This window comes from Solanum tuberosum, unplaced genomic scaffold (genome assembly GCF_000226075.1).
Source record: "Solanum tuberosum cultivar DM 1-3 516 R44 unplaced genomic scaffold, SolTub_3.0 scf00331, whole genome shotgun sequence".
In the NCBI taxonomy this organism is placed as follows: Eukaryota; Viridiplantae; Streptophyta; class Magnoliopsida; order Solanales; family Solanaceae; genus Solanum; species Solanum tuberosum.
In genome coordinates this window covers 105,756-125,039 of record NW_006239253.1, presented here as the reverse complement: position 1 = coordinate 125,039, position 19,284 = coordinate 105,756, and positions in this window count along the sequence as shown.

Here is a 19,284-nt window from a genome sequence, read left to right as displayed (position 1 = left end):
TCAAACAATAATATTATTTTTTGAGATTTCTCTGTATTTTTGCATGAAAGTAAATTGACGAAAGTTCTTTGATTTTCTTTCTTAAACATTCAATTAAATTAAATAACACTACTTATTTGTTTTTTTTTTTTATCATATAGGCTATCTAAATTTAACGCAAATACTCACTTTTAATTTTTAATATAAATCAATACGAATAAAAAAACTCATCTTCAATACGAGTAAAAAAGACTCTTGTTCATTGCTAATAACACTACTAAAAAATGTTAAAACTCGACTGACTTTAATTTGTTAGATTGTTGGTGATTTTTATGAAAGAAAACCAACACAATTTCGTCGGTTATTTTTCACATAAAAATACATAAAACTCTTAAAAAGAAATTATTATTTTTTAAAAAGAAATATTTTGTTAATTTTTATTTTTTTAAACTAAAATTAACTGACACATGTCGATTTAAAATAAGAAGTTGCAATTGAGGAATATATATAAAAATAAAGAAATCATAAAAAATAGCATTTCGTGTTAAAATGATACATAAAAAATGGAGTTTAAAGATTAAAATGGAACAAGGCTAAGTTGGAGTGCCAAAATGAAAAATGAGGGTAAATTAGAGGGGTTGTATATGTGTTTGGCCTAATTACTTGAATATATTTGGCTCCATTATCTAAACTAAACAAATGATATATCATATATCCACTGACTATGTTATTAAAGAAAAAAAAAAGCTCATTCAAGGTTATTAAAAATGAAGGATTTTTATTTTATAGAAAGCGCCTTTAATTAAAAGTCTATTTAATACGAATTCAAATTAATCGGATTATAAACAACTTATCGCTCTGCTTGATTAATTGGCATATATTCCGTGTGTAATATTTGAAAATTTTGCAAAGCATAATACAGTTGGGTGATACCAGAATATTGATTATTAATCACGTATATTCTCTTCGTTTTATACTAGTTTTCAATTTTATTAAATTAAGAAAATATTAATTAATTTTTTTCTATGTTACCTTTGCAATTAATTCTTTCAAAAAACATTCACATTTGTTTGTAAAATTCTCAAAAGTTTCTTAAAAGGTGAATTGGTAAAATTATCTTTTTATTTATGATTTCTTAATATGCGTATAAAGAAAAATAATCAACTAATATGAGATGAAGAGAGTATTAACTATACCAGTACAATATATATGCCTAATAGTTTCTTCTGGATTTGATTCTTTCTTTTGACTATAGAGCAACACGTGGACACATCCTTAATGATTCTATGTTTGTCCATGCATTGAGGCACCGATGAAGTTAGGAATTTCACAAGTTCAGAAATAATATAATAAATATTCTTTTAAAAAAGTGGAGAAAATTTAAAAAAAATAGCAAATATAATAGATATAATAAGACTCTATAATTATAGTTTTGATAATTGCACTCCATAGCTATAGTTCCGTTTACTATGGATGCTACGATTTGTATATTTCTATCTGTTTGTATATTTCGCTTGTGAATATACAAATAAAGTAAGTATATATAAATTCTATATATATACATTTAGAAAATTTTCAGAACTTCGTTTGTATACTTCGCTTGCCAAATATACAAACATGGTAAGTTATCATGAAATTTTCATAAATCGTATACAAATACATGATATTTAATCATTCCGTGTATCATTTTATTTGTATATACAAATATTTTTTCTGATGAACAACTATATAGCTACGCCACTGCATTGAGGTATATACAGGTTACAAGGTGTTTGAGTATGAAATTTTTTAATCTTTTTCTTAAGTTGAACTTCAAAAAACATGTTTGATCATAAATTTTTGAAATTTCAAGAATTTAAAAAATAACAAAAAAATATTTTCACTTTTTTTTTAATTCCAAGTTACTCACCAAAAATAACATTTCTGGGCTGCTCAACTCCAATATTTGGGCTGCTCAACTCTGAGGTTGAAATGATTTATAACAAGGTTGATATTGAGGAGGAAGTGATAGGGTTATGTGTACAACTTGGGCAGTGATGCAAGATGATATTATTGAAGCTGTTTTGGAATTCTTTGCTTCTGGGAGATTGTATGTTCCTATAGATTGTACAACCATCACTCTGATTCCAAAGGTATCAAATCTTGTTAGAGTTACTAGTGTGTGTTTGGTACGGAGGAAAATATTTTCTAGAAAATGTTTTTCTATTTTTTCATGTTTGGAAAATATTTTTTAATATCAACTCATTTTCCTCAAATTTAAGGAAAATGAATTCTCTTCCAAAATTAAGGAAAACGTTTTTCTAAACTCTACTTCATCCTTTAATTTTTTTTCTTACCCTACTCATACCTTGTACCCGACCCTCTCCATTCAATTTTTTTTAAAAAAAAATTTCTTACTTTTTAAATTTCAAATATATTTTTATCCATACCCCTAAAGCAGCCCCCTCTCCCCCTCAAACAAAAAAAAACTAAAAAATTCCCGTCAATTTTTTTAAAAAATAATTGTTTTTGAATTTTTTTTTCCTAGGTCAGGTCCTGGGTCAGATCTTAGGGTCGATTTTGGAACGGTCATCAGGGTCCTATCTTAGTTTGAGTGTCGGGGTCAGATCCTAGATCAATTATCGGGGTTGATCTTCGAATAAAAAATTAGTTTCTTAAAGAGTATTTATAGTGTCGAGCCAAAAATAAAAGCTATTTTCTGAAAAATATTTTTCATTCACCAACCAAACATTAAAAAATATTTTCCAGAAAATATTATCTACTCACCAACCAAACATGAGAAAATAAGTTAGAAATTCACTTGTTTTCCAGGAAACATTTTCTAGAAAAACATTTTCCTTCATACCAAACACACCCTAAATGTAAACCAACTTTATGTTGCAATTAATTCATATAAAACATAAACTAAATTCTATGTGGGCAGTCTAGGTCATCATGTTATCTATAATCAAGATTCTATGTGGGCAATTGAGACCATCATAGTATCTAGAAACATATAAAATGAACATATATTCATATATGATCAAGGCCAACAGTCCACTATGCTAACAAGGAAAAATAACAAGGTCAGGAAAGTCGACAACGTACATCAATACAATCCTAACTTCAAGCTTCTAAGAGTAGTATATAGGTCGGGACAGGACCCAAACTGTCACAATCCAAAAATGAATGTGATGGCACTCATCTTATCCCACCTAGACAAGTCAACCTAAAACTCAATCATTACGATGAAATGTTGAAATAAACTATAAATAAATGTCTAATACTTTAATATAATGTGGAAACTCATAATCGTCTTAAATATACCTCCAAAACCTGGTTGTCATGTGTACAAGCCTATAATGTGTTATAGCAAAATTGAAAAAAAATACAAGTCTCAAATGACATTGTTTCTAGAATAGAAAAAAATCATAAATAAGGAGAAAAAAAGTCTGCTGAGATGACAAGAAGCTACCTCACAAACCTCCACAAGAAGCCTCAGACAAGAAGAGAAGAGAAAGAGTATCACAAAGATCCCGGCTAGTAACCTACAAAAATGTAGAAGCAAGGGGTGAGTACCAAACCACACGGTACTCAGCAAGTAAACTTCTAAACACAAGCTAAGGGAATAGAATACGGGTACTCCTTACACCCCAACCGAACCTCCACAGCTACAACTTGTATAAAAACCAGCCCAACCTAACAATTCACAATTTACATAGCTCACAGCTCAACAACAACACACTAACAATTACATATCTTCAATAACAAACTTAATATTCATCAATCACAAGTTCCACAGAAAGACACTCACAAGTTCAACAACACACAAGATTAAGTTCACCAACGACAAGGATGTGCAATGCAATGAAATGCAATGTCAAGTATAGTGATGCATGTCTGACCTAACGATACACACCTGCTGTCTCTCAGTCCGGGACCCATGTGGACATATATGTCCATGCATCCGTCGCTACGTGCGACAGGACCCTCGATAATGAAATTCATCGCGGCGTGCGATGTTCTTCGATAATAGAATCCGTCGCGGCGCGACACGTCCCTCGAAATGGTACATCCTCTTTAATTTCTTATTCTTACTCAATCCATATAACATTTATCACAACCATGTCACAGAACCAATGCAAACGACATGTTCACACAAATTATGAGGAGATGACCATTTCCATAACAGTGCACCATTCACAACAACACAATCGTGATATCACATCAACAATGAATCAATAAGTCTTTCAAACCATTCTCAACATATCACACACCAATAATTAATCACATTGCCTTTTATCACCCCTTTTTCATCATTAGAATTGTTCAATATGGACAAGTCAACCCATCACCAAGTCTCATTACTCCCCAACACATACCACAAGGAAATACACGATTCTATACACTTAACAAGGGTTTAGAAATTCATTTGCCTTAATTAATTGAACAATCACTTCGGGTCTTGAGTTTTCACTTTTCGTTGAGCTTCCAAATCAGTGCAATCTAATCAAATAAATAACCACAATAAGATTCCAAAACTAACAACACCCATATTACTATAGTTTTACCCTAGACCCAAAAACTCACTCAACTCTATAATCAAGTTCCTAATCTTGATGCCAATTAACATGTCAACTCTCATATTTTTCAAATTTCAAGTCTAGGGTTAAATTTCAATTTCTCCAATATCATAAATCTAATAATATTAATATAATACAATACATCTAATATTTAATTACCTATCCCAATAAATTAAACTTAAATTAGAATGTGATAATACAATGAATTCTCAACTGCCAAATAACATATGTGTAGAACAAAACTAAATAAAAAAACCACACCGTGAGAATTACTCCCTCCGCTTCAAAAAGATTGATCTGGTTTGACTTGACACAAAGTTTAAGAAATTAAAGAAGACTTTTGAATCTTGTGGTCCTAAATTAAAGTTATGTCAAATGTACAAAATTGCCATTAATCTTGTGGTCTTAAACATGTCACGTGGAAAGCAAAAAGTAAAATGTTATCAAAAAAGGAAAGAGGTCATTTTTTTGAAACCGACTAAAAAGGAAAGAAGATCATTCTTTGTGAAACGGAGAGAGTACTATATAAAGAACCATACCGTGAGAACTTATATACTAACTGAAACTAATTCAATCATATATGTTCTAATTGCCCATCACAGAGAACAGACTTTCCAATTTCAAATTATTCGTATTAACTTAAATTATATTATATATGGAATTGGCCCATTAATTATCAACTAAATTAATTATTTTAAATTACCCCTCAATTAAAAGACCGTAGTTAAATGAATAACCCAAAATTCTCATTTAAAATTTATGAAAAGGATCTTTTATGAAAAGAGAGGACTAGTTCTCAAAATGACCTAACGGGTCATTACATTATCCACCACTAAAAATCATGTTCGTCCTCGAACATAAAGAAGGAGAAGGAAGACTAATTGATGTTACCAAAAGCATGCGGTATGATCTTCCAGAGTCGGTGTTCATCTCTACAAGTGAGCTCCTCCTTAAGACAATTCCATCAAGATCAACTACTAAGAATAGAACTTTCAAATCAAACTTTATAAAGATCAACTACCAAGAATTAAACTTTCAAATCATACTTTGAAAGATCTACAAATTAGGAGTTATTACCAAGCCATGAACCCAATCTAAACTGAAACCCACTGGACCATAACACAACCATCATGACGAATCTTTTCTCACATAACCAAGATAACATTCTGAATCGATACCGGCTACAACCAGAAGTGAACTTTAACCAACCACCACACACCCATAATGCACAAACCATCATAGATCTTATCAAGATTTCCTTTTCACAACACAGTCTTTCCACGAACTTAAGTTATAAAAATCTGTTCTTTAGACATCGGGTACTCATCAAGGGAGGATCAAATTTATCTAACCCAAAGAAGGAAATCAAGTAACCACCCAACAAGCGATACACCTAAGCATACAAAATCTTTAACAACACTGTTAGAATGCTAAATTAGTAGTCGTGATTGTAGACAATCCTTAAGAATGGTAGAACTAGACCTAACAGTCCCTACATCCAATCACATATATCTAAAACGTGAACTCAACGATGAGATGAATATTAAGACTATCAGACAACTGTAAGTATCCATGGTAGCACTTCTATAAATTCTCTTAAGCAAGGTTGTGCATGTAGAACCACTGGAATACTTCAACTGTCCAAGACAATACCAAACATGTCATATCTAAAATAACCAAGTCAGCTCAAGCATCCTACTATGCCAAGAGGACATCGCAATAGAAGTGAAAACATGCATGTGCATAGATAGTGAATCATACTCCAAATCATGTCTAGGAAAAAATAGGTGGTCACATAAGAATATATGGAACCAATGTTGAATACACTAAAGAATCGTCCATATCAAACATTTTCATTCAGTTGAAACCATCTCATTGATTTTTATCTACCCATAATCCACCCGATCTAGTCCCATTATGATCGTACCCATACTTGAGTTATATATAAGACTCCATATACTCTTCACAATACTCCACTAAAGCCGGCACTATTAATACTAATAAATATCATAAGCATATCAGTCATTTACCTTATTCTTAACTGTCACTCGTATCAATGTTTTCTTAGCAAATACATTGTCGCCTTCAAAAATTTCAAACTATGACTCCATTTCTTTTCATGGAAGCAATCCATGACAGATACGGATCCCACCCAAGACTGATATCACTAATTCCAAATCTTGTAGTATCTTTCCATCGAGATAAAGTTGTGGGCTATTATTGTAGTGCTTCAGGCGTCAAATCCATGGGCTGATACACACGAAAAATTAGAGAATTTGGGTGATTCTTTAAAAATGGCTTGTAAATACAGAAATGTGGGTTAAAATATGGTGTGAGTATAAGTGAAGTTCCCCAACTCATTACGAAGGTCCTAGTAAAGTTTTTTGAGAAAAATTTTTTGGGTGCTCCGGGCGCCAGATTCATGGGCTAATACACACGAAAAATCGTGGAGAATTTGGGCGATTCTTAAAAAAGGGATTGTAAATGCGGAAATGGGGGTTAAAAAAACGGTATGAGTATACATGAAGGTTCCCCAACTCATTACGGAGGTCCTCATAAAGTTTTTTGAGATAATTTCATTGGGTGCTCCCGGCGCCAGATTCATGGGCTAATACACACGAAAAATTGAGAAATTTGGGCGATTCTTAAAAAAGGCTTATAAATGCGGAAATGGACGTTAAAAAAATGATTTGAATATATGTGAAGGTTCTCCAACTTATTATGGAGGTCCTCATAAGAAAAAAAAATTAGTGCTCTCGGCGCCAGATCCATGGGCTAAAACACACGAAAAATTGAAGAATTTAGGCGATTCTTCAAAAAAGGGTTGTAAATGGAAATGGATGTTAAAAAAATGGTGTGACTATACGTAAAAGTTTGCCAACTTATTACGAAGATTCTCATAAAGTTTTTTGAGAAAAATATTTTGGATGCTCTAGGTGCCAGATCCATGGGCTAATACACAGGAAAAATAGGAGAATTTAGGTGATTCTTAAAAAACAGCACGTAAATGCGAAAATGGGCGTTAAAAAATGGAGTGAGTATACGTGAAGGTTCCCCAACTAATTACAAGGGTGCTCATAAAGTTTTTTGAATTTTTTTTTTGGGTTCTCCGGGCCTCAAATCTATGAGCTAATGCACACGAAAAATTGGAGAATTTGGGCGATTCTTTAAAAAAAAGCTTGTAAATGCAGAAATGAGACTTAAAAAATGATGTTAGTATACGTGAAGATTCCCGAACTCATTACGCAGGTCCTCAGAATGGTTTTTGAGAAAAAAAATATTTGGTGCTTCAGACGCTAGATCCATGGGCTAATACACACGAAAAATAGGAGAATTTGGGCGATTCATAAAAAAAGGCTTTGTAAATGCGGAAATAGGCGTTAAAAAAATGGTGTGATTATACGTGAAGGTTCCCTAACTCATTACGAAAGTCCTCAGTAAGTTTTTTGAGAAAAAATTTTTAGGTGCTCCGACGCCAGATCCATTAGCTAATACATACGAAAAATTGGGGAATTTGAGCGATTCTTAAAAAAAGGCCTTTAAATTTGGAAATGGGCATTAAAAAAATAGCGTGAGTATACGTGAAGGTTCCCCAACTTATTACGGAGGTCCTCATGAAGATTTTTGAGAAAGAAAATTTGGATGCTCCAGGCGCCAGATCCAAATACACATGAAAAATCAGGACATCTGGGTGATTCTTTAAAAAGGGATTGTAAATGCGGAAATGGGCGTTAAAAAATATTGTGAGTATACATGAAGGTTCTCAAACTCTTTACGGAGGTCCTCATACATTTTTTTTGATAAAAGCATCATGGTTGCTTCAGGCGCCAGACCCATGGACTAATACACACAAAAAATTGGGAAATTCGGGTGATTCTTATAAAAAGGCTTGTAAATGTGGAAATGAACGTTAAAAAATAGTGTGAGTATACGCGAATGTTTCCAAACTCATTACGGAGGTCATCATAAAGATTTTTGAGAAACTTGTTTTGGGTGCTCCGGGCACCATATCCATGGGCTAATACACACGAAAAATTGGGAAATTGGGGCGATTTTTAAATAAGGGCTTGTAAATGCGGAAATGGGCATTAAAAATGATGTGAGTATACGTGAATGTTCCCAACTCATTACGGATGTCCTCAAAAAGTTTTCTAAGAATTTTTTTTGGTTGCTTTGGACGCCAGATCCATAGGCTAATACACATGAAAAATTAGGAAATTTGGGCGATTCTTTAAAAATGTCTGTTTTATTTAAAAGGAAATATACATGGAAAATGACCGAGTTTTCGAAAAATCGATTAAACTTATGATTTAAGAGAAATTGAATTTCCAAAAGGACAGAGTCGCCACTTAATTTTTATTAAAAAATCAAGAAAAAATATAAGATTTTTCAAAAGACTTAAACAGATAAAATCAATTGAAAAAGGGTTCGAGTTCAAATGTACATTCCGAGAAGGTGTTAGGCCCTCGGAATGCCCGCTAACTCGCGGTTGACCGGCAATTTGACCAAAATGGCTTTGACTAATTTTTGAAATTTTAACTTAAGTAAAATAATTCATTTATTTTAACTAATTTTGAAATTTTGACTAAATAAAAGAATTCATCATGACTTTGACTGATTTTGAAATTTTAACTAAGCAAAAGAACTCATTTATTTTAGCTAAGTAAAATAACTCATTTATTTTAACTTATTTGCTCATTACTATTATTATTTTTACTATTTTATTTATCATAAGGGGGAATGAACTAAAGGGGAATAGTTCATAAAATGTCAACAAGACTAATATTAAGATGAAAACTAAGTAATAAAAAATATATATAATTTAATTCGAAAATAAAATGAAATGACCATTCTTGAGAAATTTAATTAAGTTAAATCATAAGATAATTAAAGTATTAGTCAAATATAATAAAATAATAAAGGGGGGGAAAGGAAGAGAATGTCAAATTTGGGCTTAGTGAATCAGAAACATCAACTTGAGTCGAGACAAAGTCGATTGTATCGTACTTCTGATTTTGATTGAGATATGACTCTTAATTTCTTTGGAAAAGACACAATTTTTTGAATATGGAGATCGAGCCTTGAAAGGTTGCCTACGTATCTCATGAGGGAGAATTCAGGTCTTACGTAGTTTGACCTTCCTTTTTTTCTTGAGTAAATCGACCTTTTCTGAGATATGAGAGTATGAATTTAAAAGTGAAGTTCAAATTTTGTTAGGAAACCAATGACTCGAATAGTATTTGGACGCACTTTTGATAGTGACTTGATATTTGTGTTTAAAGGGTTCTAGAGAATAATTTAAAGAGGAGTGAGCTAGAATATCTTCAAATAAAGCAACATATTCACACAAGCAGTTATAACACATAAGCAAATATTGCGCGTTCTAAACAAATATGTGACCCTTTTGTGCCAAGGGTAGGCCTAGCGATTCGAAAGATGTATAACGTCGTTTGAAACATTGCATTGCCTCGAAATCGAAATTTATACAAATTTTAAGAATAAAACTAAAAGGGAATACATAATAGGGAAATGGGATACAAAATATCAGTCCCGCGCAGGGGCATAATCCTAATCTATGCTTCCATGGAAAGATCATTCGCTCTTGAATTTTTTTTGTCATCTCCGGCTGTCCACGCTTTTGTTTGCAATGAAAACTTGCTCCTTCTTTGATTAGAATAATGCTATAATCTAACTCCCTGACCCAAGAGACATTGTTTTGCCAAATGACGTATACATCTTTCAAATTTAAACACATAAGTATGAGTGTCTTTTATTGACCAATGGGTCAAATTGACACAAAATGGACTTCTAATGGGCCCAACACGCCTTGGGTGTTGGGTCGACTTAGTTCAAAATGCGTTAAAGATTGAGATTTGGTTTCGCTCTACACTAGTTGACTAAGAGTGACTTTTGAGAAACTGGAAACCCAAGTGGACAACTTAGGCTGGAATTCACGACAACCATTGGACGCATGATGAACCAATAAATTGCCGATCATTTCGAAAAAGGGATGAGTATAAAAAAGTCCAGTTGCGGTTCCGCAAAACCGTCCTTTAATATACTATACATACAAGAGAATATGCCATGAAATGCAATGACAGTTATATCAATTTAAACAAGTTAAGAGCAGATAAACAATTTAGCAATTAATACAATTAGTCAAACAAGTCAAATCTTATGATTAGAACTTAATTAAATCCCCAGCGAAGTCGCCATTTCTGTTTTGTTTAAAAGGAAATATACATGGAAAATGACCAAGTTTTCGAAAAATCGATTAAACTTATAATTTAAGAGAAATCGAATTTTCAAAAGGACAGAGTCGCCACTTAATTTTTATTAAAAAATCAAGAAAAAATATAAGATTTTTCAAAAGACTTAAACAGATAAAATCAATTGAAAAAATGGTTCGAGTTCAAATGTGCATTCTGAGAAGGTGTTAGGCCCTCGGAATGCCCGCTAACTCGCGGTTGACCGGCAATTTGACCAAAATGGCTTTGACTAATTTTTGAAATTTTAACTTAAGTAAAATAATTCATTTATTTTAACTAATTTTGAAATTTTGACTAAATAAAAAAATTCATCACGATTTTGACTGATTTTGAAATTTTAACTAAGCAAAAGAACTCATTTATTTTAGCTAAGTAAAATAACTCATTTATTTTAACTTATTTACTCATTACTATTATTATTTTTACCATTTTATTTATTATAAGGGTGAATGAACTAAAGAGGAATAGTTCATAAAATGTCAAGATAATCAAAGCGTTAGTCAAATATAATAAAATAATAAAGGGGGGGAAAGGAAGAGCATGTCAAATTTAGGCCTATTGCTGCGTTTTTGGGCCTCCTTCAGCCCATTTTCGCTCCCAAACACCTGTGTATACAGCAAAGGTGTATTGTGGTATATGGGTCGTGTTTTGGGCCTTTTCCCTGTATATTGGACTGTACACTCAATGTATACATCTTAATTCAGCTCATCGAGCTCCTGTATTAATTTTTTTGAACCTGTATATCAAAATCCCTCATGTCTACTAGTGTATACTGCAAGTATAAAGCACTTTCCTTGGGCATTTCGGAATCCGAAAACTTGATTTCCCGCTCTGTACTTGCTGCTTTCGACCTGTACACCCGTTTCACAGCTTGCCATGGGGGTGACTCGAAGGTAAAGGATATTGGGGCCTTTATGGCCCATCCGAAATGCACAAGGGGAGACTTGAGTCCAAGTGACTCGAGTTGGCATCACATGTTGAAGGGAAAGAAAGAAATATTAGCATCTAACTTGCAACGACTTAATCAATTAAGAAAATTAAACATTTAAAATGCCAAATCCCAACGTTCCCAAATGGCCAATGCCTTACTACACTAGACAGAGAGAGTACCATACTGCCTAACATTATGGATACATAATAAAATAAAAGAAGAATTAGATGGACAACTACACATTCCTAACTCCACATGCTCCTGACCTATCAAAATACTAAAAAATAATAAATAAATAAAAGAGTAAACATGCTAAGGTGGAAATAAAGTGCGGATAGGCCCAAATCCAATGAAACTCGATTATGCAAATTTGATATAAAGAAAACGGCAAACAATTCGGCTACTTTTCAACACCAAACAGTAACAGCACATAGAGGAAGATATGAACTAATTGGAATACTATTAACACAAGATATCTAATAAAATAATGAAATAAGATAAAAGATAACACTATGAACTAATGAACATATATATATCATGAGAATACCAATGATAAGAAAAACTGATATTTACACAGTAAGGCTACCATAAGACATGTTAGATTAATGGACAAGAAAAATAGTACCTTAGAGTTTCAAAACAAGAGAATTATGAGCAATAAATGACAAAATGCATTCCTCTTCTCACAGTTTATGAAGAAGCAGTGATCAAAGGGGGGCATTTTGGGAACCAACATACTACAGGAGATAAGAATAGCTTCCGATATAAACACAAAGATTTAACTCGAACATCAAACCCAAATAAAGATGAAAAACTGATCATACGCTACTAAACTTGCACTTGAACATATCAAATGTCCCCTAAACCAGACTCAACAAATGTATAAAGAAAATATTTAAACAAGACTTGAGTAGTAATAGGGTGATCTATGCATAGACAACACATCTTTCTACTAAATTATATTAGTCAAATTGAGACTCTAATGGTTAGTTACCTGTAGACACGACCAAACAATGAAGACTCCGATGTTAAAAGAAAAGAACAAGGCACATAATCATTTGCGTAAGCTAACACTAACAATCGAACAGACCCTGACCTTAACTAAGCCTAAGAAGATGAAAAGAAATTGATCCAGACAACATCAAAGGATTCAAACAATAAGTAATCTTAGACTAAACATGAGAAGATTTGATAAAAAAAAAAGCTTAAACTAAATCAATACACATTCTATCAGCAAGAGGAGTAACATTTAGCTATATTCTAATGCTAAAACGACAACCCGGTATCACTATTAAAGGAAGTAGAAAGCGAACAACAACAACATAATCAAAATCGAAACTTCAAACAATGAAAACACGAGATGAAGAGGAATTTAACAAAGAGAAAAGGATATTACCTTTTTCCGGGTAGCGACTAGGACGACGAGCAAACAGATAGAGTGACTCCACTTCTACCTTAGAAAGACTTTGATGGGAATTTGAGTTGCGAAGCGAACAGACTCATAATTTCAACAATACGACTACTATCACCCTATATTTTCCTATTTAACATTTTTTGTAATCATAATTTTCTCTGTGCTTCTCTCTAAAGGTAGCCAAATTTCCCAAAATATTTCCTCTATATTTCCCGAGAATTTTCTCTAACACCCAGATTTCCAACTCAAAATAAAAAATCCTCCCTACAAAATGAACAAAGATATCATTATATAGGGGAAGTTTAGGGTAGATTTTTGGGGGGAATTCGGGTGAAATTTTTACCGTTCGAAATTCGAAATCCAAAAATTCTTTCACCAAATTGGGATGACACACTTTTCCTCTGAGATTTCAACCCATTCCGTAAGAGGAAAGGGGAGAAACGAGTGCTTGTACCACTGCTACGATATTAATAATCGAAAGGGACGTGAGGAAGAAGACAATAAATCGTAGAGAACTTGATTCACGCGTCCAAGGCGTGAGCCTGCCGTATATTTCGCCATTTGGAATCGCTATTTTCCATCTATTGGAATTGTTTGGTTGCTTTTCGTTTGTTCTTGTTCTGTCTAAGAACGTTGGAGCTGGAATTATCTTCTGGGTTCTATTTTGTGAAGGAAAAGGGGAGTGGGCCGGGTCAGGTTTAAGAGTAATGGGCTGGGTCGTGGGAATTGGTGTTGCATCGTTATATACATTGTAGTATATTTTGGGCTGGATACTATTGTGGGATTGGGTCGGCTGTTGCATTGAGGAAGAATATGAGTACTGGTTAGGCATATGTATTGTATTGTTAATGTGGAAAAGAATGGGATGAATTATTTGTTAAGTTGAAAAATTTGGAATGGATTATTTTAAGTTGAAAAGTAGGCCTAACTTGGTTCTTCTCAAAATTGAACCAAGGACAAGGGAAAAACGGCTAGCACAAAGTAGCCACGTAGGTTTCAAACTTAGGCAATTTAAATTTAATACTTAGCCAACTTGATCAAATTTAATAAATTTAGCTAATAATTAAATAAGACGAAATAATATTAATTAATTAACGAGCTTCTTAATCTTAACGAAATAAAATGATTAGCCTAATGAACTAATGACTCAAAATATAAACTACTAACTTAGATAAAATTAATTTAAAAAAGTATTTAAGTAAAACTAATATCTTTTGAGACCATTTTCGAATATTTATAAAAATGTACCAATTATATACGTAACACATATATTATTTAAAAATTATAAATAAGTGATAAACTATTTAAAATGACTTGAAAATATTTTTATTTTATATTATATATATATATATATATTATTATTTTTTATTTTTTATTTTATTTCTAATTTTCTAAAACTAATTATTCGAAATCGTTTGAAATTAAAGAAGCTCGATGATTAATCTATATTGTGGAGGTCCAAAATTGGGTGTCAACAACGTCTCGTAAATGCGGAAATGAGCATTAAAAAAATGGTGTGAGTATACGTGAAGGATGCCCAACTCATTACTGAGATCCTCATAAAGTTTTTCAGAAAAAAAATTTGGGTGCTCCGGGCGCCAGATTCATGGGCTAATAAACACAAAAAATCTTAAGAAATTTAGGCGATTCTTGAAAAAGGGCTGGTAAATGCGAAAATGAGCGTTAAAAAAATAGTGTGAGTATACGTGAAGGTTCCCCAACTCATTACGGAGATCCTTGTTGTTTCGTAATTTAACTAACCTTTAGAAAAATCACTTTTTGAAATGTTCTAAGCATAAAATAATTTGAGATAATACTTAGAAAAGAGTCGCCACTTAATTTTTTTAAGAAATTAATAAAACTTATAATTTTCAAAGATTTAATTAGAAAAAATATTATTTGAAAATACCAAAGAGAGTTCGAGGTTCAATTTACACTTCGAGAAGGGTTTAAACATTCGAAGTGTCCGCTAACATGCGGTTTACCTGCGACTTGACTAAAATATATTTGACTATTTCTTTGGGAAAATGATTTAACATAAAATTATAATTTACAATATTTGATTAACTTTGAGAAAATAATTAAGTAAACGAAGCATTTCTTACTCTTATTTTTTTTATTTTTTTAGAGAAAGGGACCCAAAAATGAAACATTTGAATTAAATTCAAGTTATTAGAATTTTAATAAAACTAGATTAATTAAAATCTATTTAAATCATTTTGAACTAATAATTTAAACCAAATTAATAAATTTAATCACGAGACTATTTTAAATCAATGGATAAGTAAAAGCTTTGCCTAACTTTTTGAGGAAAAATGACTAAATAAAAAACAACATTTTTTTTAGTTCATTTGAGAATAAGCTTTAACTTAACCATTTTAAAGTAAATAAAATGATTAAATGAAGAGGCGTTAAAACATATCTTGTTAAGAACAAAAGATTTAATTTAATTGAAGTTATATTTTTGACCAATATTTAATTAATAAAATAAATGACCTCAACACAAAACAAAAAAAAATAAATTTTAAAGCAAACCAACACAAAAAAAATAACTCATCTTTTGGGGAATCTTAATTAAGTTAATTAAAAGTTAGAGTTTAACAAGATTAGCCAAAACATAATCAAACAATTAGATGAGTAAAAGAGATAATGAAATTGGGCCCCTTCTTGGGCCAATTTCGCTGCAAATTTTGGCCTTTAACCCAATCCCGTTTTTGTATATACCGGCCGTATATTAGTGTAGATCGGTGTGTATATCAGCTCTTTTCATGTATATCTTGCTTCCAAACACCTGTGTTTGATTTTTTGGACCTGTATATCAATATTCACCATGTATACCGATGTATACTGCTGTATACAACATGTATTCTGCCCATTTTCAGACTTTTCGTACACCTGTTTTCAATTTCCAGCTCGTATAAAATGGTTGCTGACTCGATGGAGAAAATGTTGGGTTTCTACCCAACCCATGATGCAAGGAGAGTAGATGGGAGTTCGTGGCGAACTCAAAGCAAATTTACATGTAAAAGAGCAAGGAAATGAAGATTAGTATTTAAAATGATAACATAACAATGCATTAAACTAAAACTACACAACTTATGGTAAAATGAGTTATTGCAATGATTTTTAATAAACCAAATGGGGGCAGTGCCTATGATGAGCTAGGCAGGGAAGGATAACAAGGGCTTACTAAGCTCAATTGAGTCCAAAACATACAAGTACATTTAAACTAGTCCAAGCTGCTACTTTAACAAACAAGTAGCATTGACTAAAATCCCTTTACATGACTAAGCAATTAAAAACAATATGACAAACAAAATTGATGTGTCACTTAACTACATTAATTAGGCACAAAAAAAAATGCATTCAATTTCCTCAAGGAAAAAGAGGTGTCTTGAGACGATGAAACCCAACTACTATATTCATAAAAATTCTAAAATGACAAACTAGATTTTTTAGCTAATTAATAAGTCATATAAATGCTAAGTGAGAAGATGGGATTCTAATAAGGAAAGTAGCAAACAACAAGTTATATGACTATGGAATTGAAAACCCAAGGCGTGAACAAACTTTGAACAACCTACAAATTTGAACTTAAATGTCCTCTTTTACTCAAAATGAACACATTAAAGTTATCATCAGAACTAAACTTAAACCAACATTATTACGATAAGGTGTCCCAAAAGTCGAGCACTTTAGCAGGACGGATTAATAATTTGCGAGCTGGGTAACAAAACAAGATTGAATCTTTTCTATTACACTGACTTACGATGCAAATTAGTGGCAGCCAACAATTTATTAGAATCTATAACATGTTCATGAAAGTGGCCTTTCAAACCCGTCGCATTATCAATTCAAACAACCTTAGCACATAGGACTAAATGTATATTCGGAAATCGGAAGTAAGTGAATAATAGGAATATGAGCTACGTTAGAACGAGATTATGGTGAGCTACACACATAACATTAGTAGCTAGGATACAAGAGAAACACAACCAACATTCAAATCACCTAAGAACATAAATAATTTCTACGGGATGAAGCCAACCATGGCGCTAAGCTACTGCGACATATCAAAACGGCAAAGAAGATAACCAAAATGTACCAACAAATAGTGAAGAAACAGAATGATATCCGGCATACTCGAAGTTGAAACCAAATGTATAGTATATTATTTCGAGCAAAAATTAAAAGAAGATTCAGCTAGCTTTAAATATACAATCCAGCCAATGAACCTCACTACCAACTCATAATCCCAAAGGAATTTTATCATTATGCGCTACCCCATGCTTATTGTTCAAAATTTCACAAAAGAAATGAAGCAGATGCAGGGGACCGAAGAGAAGAAACCAATTGTTATTCATTGCAGAGCATTTAGCAAACATTGAGTACATAATACATCCTATTGAGGCGGAAAAGTAAGAGGGGGCGAAATTACCTTTCTTGGAGCAGCGATTGGGAGCAAACGAGTTGGAGAATAGCGACTTTCACCACAAAATCCAACTACGACTAGCAAACAAGGAATCTGGGCAGAACTAGAGCGACTACCTTTCGGAATTTAAAATCAAAGGACTAAATGTGAAATTCTAAAGTATAAAACGACTATTTGCCTAAAACTCAAACTCAAACTGTGTCGAAATCCAATTTCCAAAGAAAAACTCTCTTTGTAAGTTATTTTCGTATATGTAAAATCCCCGATCTTCCCCCCCTCCCGTTCAACAATGAAAGAACATAGGTATTTATAGGGGAGATTCGAATTGAAAAAAGGGGGGGAAACGAGTTGAAAAGATGGATCAGAGTAGAATTCGAAATTCAAAATCTTGAAGAGATAAGAAATAAATTTATCCATTGCACCAATTTTCAACGGAAAAGAGGGGAGAGGGGAAGTGGAAGATGCGATTTGCTGTGGGATTTTCGGTCTGAGCGACTGTCGATGTTGACGTTTACTAGCCTTCTGGGTTTCGTCTGAAGAAGAAGAAGAAACGAAGTGGGGTCAGGTCGGCTTGTATAGGGGTAGGGCTGCTGGGTACTGTATGTATGTTGTAATGTATGTAGAATATTGTTGGAATGAGTTTCTTTAGGTGGGCTGCTGAGTGGGCTTTGAGAATGGAGTGGAATTTGGGCCAAATTTGATCTTAAATTTGGCCCGATCAAAGAGCAAAGTTTGGTTATATTTGGATTTTAAGAAATAAACAAATGGATCTCAAACTTGGCCAATGGAAATTAAGTAGTTAGCCATATTAAATTTAATTGGTGAATTCGGTTAAAACTAAATAAGATGAATTAGCAAAAATTAATTAATGAGCTTCTTAATCTTAACGAACTAAAAAATAATTAACTTAATTATAAACTAATTAATTCAATTACAAAACTAATTAACTCGAAATTATAACTATAACTTCAAGTAAATTAATAAAATATTTAACTAAAATGTAAAATCTTTTGTGATGATTTTTCAAATATTTATAAAATAACGTGATTGCAAAAATATACATATTTATTATTAAAATGATAAAATTACTTTAAATACTTGAAAGTATTTTGAATTTCATAAAACTCATTAATTCAAAATTATAACCATCCCTAATATTTAAAATATAAAATCTTTTTTTTTTAGACTATTTTTGAATAATCATAAAATATACTACTCCCTCCGTTTCACAAAGAGTGGCCTAGTTTGACTTGGCACGGAGCTTAAGAAAATAAAGAAGACTTTTGAATCTTGTGGCCCTAAATTAAAGTTATGCCAAATATATAAAATTGTCCTTTAATCTTGTGGTCTTAAACATGCCACGTGGAAAGTTGAAAGTAAAATGTTACCAAAAAAGGAAAGGAGCCATTCTTTTTGAAACAGACTAAAAAGGAAAGGAATCCATTCTTTTTGAAACGGAGGAAGTAATTATATACATAATTATGTAAAACATATATATCATCTAAGATTTATGAAAAGTGACAAACTATTTAAAAATCTTGCAAACTATATTATTATTATTATTATTGTTATTATTATTTATTTATTTATTTTTATTATTTTATTTTATTTTTTAGAAATTTTATAAAACTAATAATTTTAAATCGTTTGAAATTGGAGAAGCTCGAAATGATTAATTTATATTGTGGAGGGTCAAA